We start from the raw sequence: 6,000 nt of genomic DNA on the forward strand, positions 1-6,000 counted from the left end.
TATTCCCAAAGCATGTGAAGTGGCCTGAGATCATAAAAGTCTTCTATTACACGTAAAACACCTGCAGCACTGCCGCTCTTGTATTAATATATATCGTGTTATTATTATAACATGAAAGCAGCCTTTTAGTGTTGTAGCTGTTACAGGGAGTTCACTTTATCTTTCACAATGTGTTATGTTTCTAAATATTGGTCATATAGGCTTTATATGTAAGATCTTAATCTGAAAAGTGTCTGTGTCAAATAGTGGAGTACAAAGTACATTTCTCTTTGAGGTGTTGCAAAGTAAAAGTATAAAGTAGCGTAAAATGGAAGAACTCAAGTAAAGTACAAGGACTTCAGAACTGTACTGAAGTACTGTGATTAGTTATTTTCCAAACCATGAAGGTTTTTTCTCCTCCACAGTCACAGAGGACATTACAGGCTGCGTTGAACTCCTCTATGATCATCGTGTGTAAACTCCACCTCTACCTTCCACCTCACAGAGCAGCTTTACAGACTAAGTAAAGCTCACAGGTTCAAAACTGCAGCCGTGACATGTACCTCGTCCAGTATATACTAAGAATAAGATAATATGTTGTCTTTGAACGCCCCTTCATCCGTGCAGTGGTGCAGAATGACCACAAGGTGGCAGACGGAAGCCTGCCGTGTCCATTCCTTTTGAAATGAGTCTTATTAACTACCATTAAATCACTGCTCACAAATTGTATTTTGATATGCAAAACGATTTTTAAACGCATATTATATGCTGTTTTAATCCTTAATATCAGTAAATATCGCATATTAGGGATTTTAATATTCTTAAGAGATTATCAAGCACTCATTGCCTGTGTGCTTATGCAGGGCTTCAGCATTATCAAATATTAATTCTTCTAAACTTGCTCTTTAAAGAGGACTTCTTTGATGTTGATGTAATTTTTCATCGGCTAAGCAGATCTGTGGTATCTTTTGGAAAGCAGTGGGCTATAATTCATTGATGAGCTGTGTGGAGCACATATTCACATCCTAATGCTTATGCAAGATCTTAAACAGTTCTGGATATAACAGAGTGGTGTGGTGCTGCTGCTGGCCTCGCTGCTGCTGCAGACTGATTGAAAGGGCGAAGAAGGGGGCGAGGAAAACTAATCTGTGTGAACTTTCATTTAAAATGCTTCAAAATCAGCCAGCAAAGTCATTTAAACCGCGTGCAGACATTAGATTAGAAGACGTCAGAGCTTCACACACAAAAGCTTCGAGAGCCTGCTTTCCAAATCTGGTAACAGCTGAAGGTCAAAGTCGTTTAAAAAAACATTTTTGTCACCACTACGAAATAAACAAGCAGCACTGCTTTGATTCCAGTCATGTCTATTTAGCACAGAAAAAAAAAATCTGGAAGAATATTACAGAGGCAATTATGGCAAAACAGAAAGTTTAAGGTTATCATCATTAAATTATTCATTTTTGACAATGTTGGCCCTTGGAGTTTGGGAATTGATCTCTCTGTAAACACGCTAAAGCAAGCGAGATTGACACAAATTGAAGAGACGAAGCCATCTTTTGAGCACTCTGCCTTCTCTTTCATGTTGCCTCACTGTGGGGGCTGAACATCGCTAATGAAAAATGGGAAGACCTTGGGCGAGTAACACAGGCTGATTAGTTTTGTACACTGGAGACGAGGAGTGCTTTGGAGTCTGCGATGATATTTGTTTTCTTTTCACAACATATCTGAGGAAGAGAAATAAAGGGAATGCTTAAAGTTTCACCGATGTGTTTGTTCTCTTCAAAGCTGAGAGAAATCTTGGGAGTCTGTGTCAGATGTTATATGTGCATGCTCATTATTTCAATAAGCCCATTTTGCCTCCCGTGATTGCTCTATAAAGAGAATAGTGGATGACCCTGGCTCTGTTGTTGAGTTAATGCTTTTGCACACAAAAAAATAACAGATGCTGGTTTGGGGTTATGCTGGGACCCCCTTCTTATCACGGGCCAGTGTCTCAAACGGACCAGAGGAGTCCATCACAGACTGTGGCCCTTTGGAACTTGAGTTAGTAATCACACAAGGCAAACAAGGCCTGTTTGGGCCCTTCTGTAAAGTTTTTCACTAATGGGATAATTGATTGACAGTCTCCCAGCTTTCATGCAGCTGGATTACTTACTGTTGCACATGCATGCTGCAACATTTTCAATTTAACTGAGAAACAGTTGGGTATAAGGGGCCACACTGCCATGGGGGAAATCAAGCGATGGGACTGTTTTAATGATTCCCCCGCCAGAAAAGTTAGATCCACAGTGAACTGATTTTCGTTGCACTCTGATCTTGCAGTGACAGCACGCTGCGAGTTGCTCATAGTCATCATTTTTTCTGTGAAATCCCATCCCAGTAGGATACATGTGACGGCACCCAGCGTGCTGTTTCATGTCAATTTCAATATCACAGATTAATTCTTTTGTTTAGCAGACAGCGGCGGTGCAGGACCTTCACTCGTTTGTAGTACAAGCGTGGCTTTTTTGCTCGGGACAGTTATTCCCTTGGACAGTTATTCCCAACACTTTGGCACGATGGCCGCGCACAACGAGCCAAGCAGCTTCCTGTACATCAGCGGCTGTAATAAATGTGCTGCAGTTTGCGGACTGCGCTGCGCTGCGCTGCTGTGGAATGCAGACTTTGGCTCCGGGTCGCAGTCTGCTCTCCTCCACACACTCACAGTGCTGGAGGGGTTCAGTCAAGTTCAGATGCATCTCAAAGTATACTGCACCATTTTTTTTTTTCGTCTTTCAGTTAGAGAGGGTTTAATTCACTGCGTGCATGAGTTCAAAGAACACAAACACTTTGAAGGAAGAGCTGCCTAATTTAGCGTTTTTCTGTCTAAGTCTCGGAAGATAAAATGTTCGATCTGATCAGTTGTTAAAGTTTTAGGTTTAAATTGTTTTACTGGTTCTGGTCTTAACACACCAGTGACACACATACCAGCTGTGGTAAAAGAGAAAGCTAAGCCAAATGTAATCATTACGTCATGATTTAATGGTCACTTATTTTGGATAAATGTTTTGTTTTTGTTTTTTTTTTTGAGCTGCTACAACACAAATCTACTGCTCACACTACCTGCAGACACTATCACCCCTCCTGCCTCCTCTATCATGTCTAATCATATTATTATTTTATTTTTTAATGTATTAACTTTAAGTAAACAAAACAGAAGTGACAACAATGAGAGGACAGACAGAAAAACAGGGTGATGTACAGAACTTGACTTACTGCTTTCACCATCCATGCTATCAGTGGATGTAATCTTTGGCATGATGTTGATATAAGAAGTTAAAAACAATACTTATAATTCATATGATCCCGATTACGCTTTCCTTGTTTTATATGATTTACCACTGGATTCTGCTGCTGATGCATTTTCTCTCGTCCCGTTGGCTTTAATGGCATTTTATTTCCACTAGAGGGTGCTGCAGATGAGCGAATTCATTCAAGCCAGTGGCTTCACTCTGCAGTCTCTCTTTTTAATCATTACCTGAGCAGTGAGATAAGTGAGCTGAGGAGCAAACTGCGGCACCGTGTTGTTTTTTGCTTTACTGATGCTGCATTAACTATGTTTAATACTTGTAACATGTATTATATTTAGCTTGTGAATAACACGTAAGAACTTTTGCATCTCTGTGCACACTTGCATCGGCGAATATTGAGTGCAAGTTGTTCCAATAAAATGCATGCATGAACAAATGTAGGCTTTATTTCATACTGAACGTGCATCTGGCATGCATGTGTGAGCGTAACTACAAAGAACTGGGTCAGCAGCCGCGTGTGTGTGCATGCGCCTGAGCCTGGTGATGGTACAGATGTACAATGAAACTACACTGACCTCAGCACATCAACCTCAGAGAGAAATATGATGTGTGTGTGTTATCTCATCTCACAGGTTGTCTTGATGGAAATGAGCTCATTGTCAGAGTTTCACCTCCTGACTGTCTCTCCTTTTGTACGCAGTGACTCATGCATACACACTTGTAGCCCAGGTTTCTTCTCTCTGACAAAGTCTGCGTTACACTCCACTCATCACCTTCTATTAGAAGAGGATTTGGACCGGCTGTCCTTTTGGACAGCTTGAATCCCCTTCCTTTCCTCTCTGACTCTTAGCTTCACTCTGATGGTTTGTCTTCAGCCTCTGTCCCTCCTCATCCCAGATATTACGCGGGGTGAGCTCAGCCGAATATTGCGCAACCCTCTCTGCTGGTTCTCATCCAACACAAACCTTTTCTGCCTCTACAGTGTGTTACCACAGCTCTCGGCAGTGCCAATGAACACATATCAGGCAGCAGCAGAAACTACACTTTGTGCCATCCGTAATCCCGGGGAGTTTTCTCTGAGCAAGCAAGAACAAGTGACGGCTTCACTGCCCCGTTATAATGACCAGATTTAAATGATCAATAAACAGGACTTATGTTTGTTTGCGTTGGACTCCGAGCTATGCTCCTCCCTGATCACCCATTAAGCTGTAGAATAGTCATCACCAGCTTCAGTCTTATTAAGAATTATTAGATCATTTGAGATGGTGACACACAGCTGACTGGATGGAAACGGTGGCTGTGAGCCAGGACTCAGTGGAAGGACTCCATTTCCCAGCTGGCCTCAGGAGCTGGCAGCAGCTGCACGACAAATACTGTCGATGTGTAGTTTTGCCTCTGCAACCATCATATGGACATAGATGGGTGACAAATTAAAGGAAAACCAGATTAAGCATTAAGTAATAATGTCTCAGTTAGGTTTCAGGCCACTAGTTTGCAGAGCAGCTTCAGTGCTCCTTAACATGGAGTGTGTTTACATGTGCACTACAGCTTTAGTATGATCTACTTTTTGTCTTGTTATGTGTTGCACATCCTGGTTTCACAAACGTGGATATGGCTTTATCCCTAGATTGAGAAATCTGGATATGGAAACCAGGATGCTGTGTAAACACCTGATCCAGGTTTCTGAACATTGTTTGTTGATATTGAGCCGAGTTGACTGAGATGGTGAGAAACCAAGACCCTGCAAAATGTGTACAAGGGATATGAATTACCAGGTATCTTAGCAAGTAGATATCATATCTTGGCAGTTTTTTGGGGTGAAGTGACGTGTTGGTGGCATCAGCTGTAGCTAGCTAGCTAAATAAGCTAACCTTAGGTCCATGAGTTACTTGACAGCACTGTCTCCAGCTGTACGAGATTCCTGTAAAAGGAATCTTACATTTTCACATAATGGCTACACCTGCTAGCAAAGCTGCATGTCCCAGGTAAAAAGTTAGCATCCTCATGAGCTGCTGATAGATGACAGAAAAAAAGAAACAGCATCTGTTGCAGGGTAGAGATATTAGTGTTATTTCGTTGCTACAAAGCAGTGTTTTGGCTGCAACACATAACATTGTCTGGGGTTGTTATTAGCCCAAATCCAAAAAGCAGGCCCGAGCTGCTAACCGTAGCCTACACTCTGATAGCATCCAGGATCCAGGCTTCCACGCAGTTCAGAAATAGTGAATGTGCTCGTCATAAACAGGGCCTCTTTTGATGCAATCTGTTAGCCCACAAACTAAAGCAGTGACTTTAATGATGTGCTCCTGGGCCGTGGACGTAACACCTGTTCCTGTAGGTAGTAAGCTAGTTAGCAAGACACGCACTTTTAGATTAACACACTCTTTAATTCATTCCTTACACTTGTGCTCTTGTGGTTTTGGAAAGGCAAGTTGGAAGTCAGAAAGTATTTCCTTTAATTTGTCCCCGTCTTTTTTTCTTTTTTTTTTTTTGATACAGAGACATTGGACGGATGAAGGCAGATTGCTAGACGTCCACAGCGACCGTTTGGCCCAAACACTATGCAAGCAGAGTCTGCAGCGCTCATGTAAGGATGAATTATTCCTCTCCGGCCCGTCAAGAGGAGACAGGCGTTTCCCCCTGGGAGTCGCTTCCTCCACACATCTGGATCACTGAGCATTTTTTTCTCATCTCTGCACTGTGATTACTATTAACATTAATCTGCAATGCA

The sequence above is a fragment of the Chaetodon auriga genome, chromosome 3, assembly GCF_051107435.1.
Source record: "Chaetodon auriga isolate fChaAug3 chromosome 3, fChaAug3.hap1, whole genome shotgun sequence".
Taxonomy (NCBI): Eukaryota; Metazoa; Chordata; class Actinopteri; order Chaetodontiformes; family Chaetodontidae; genus Chaetodon; species Chaetodon auriga.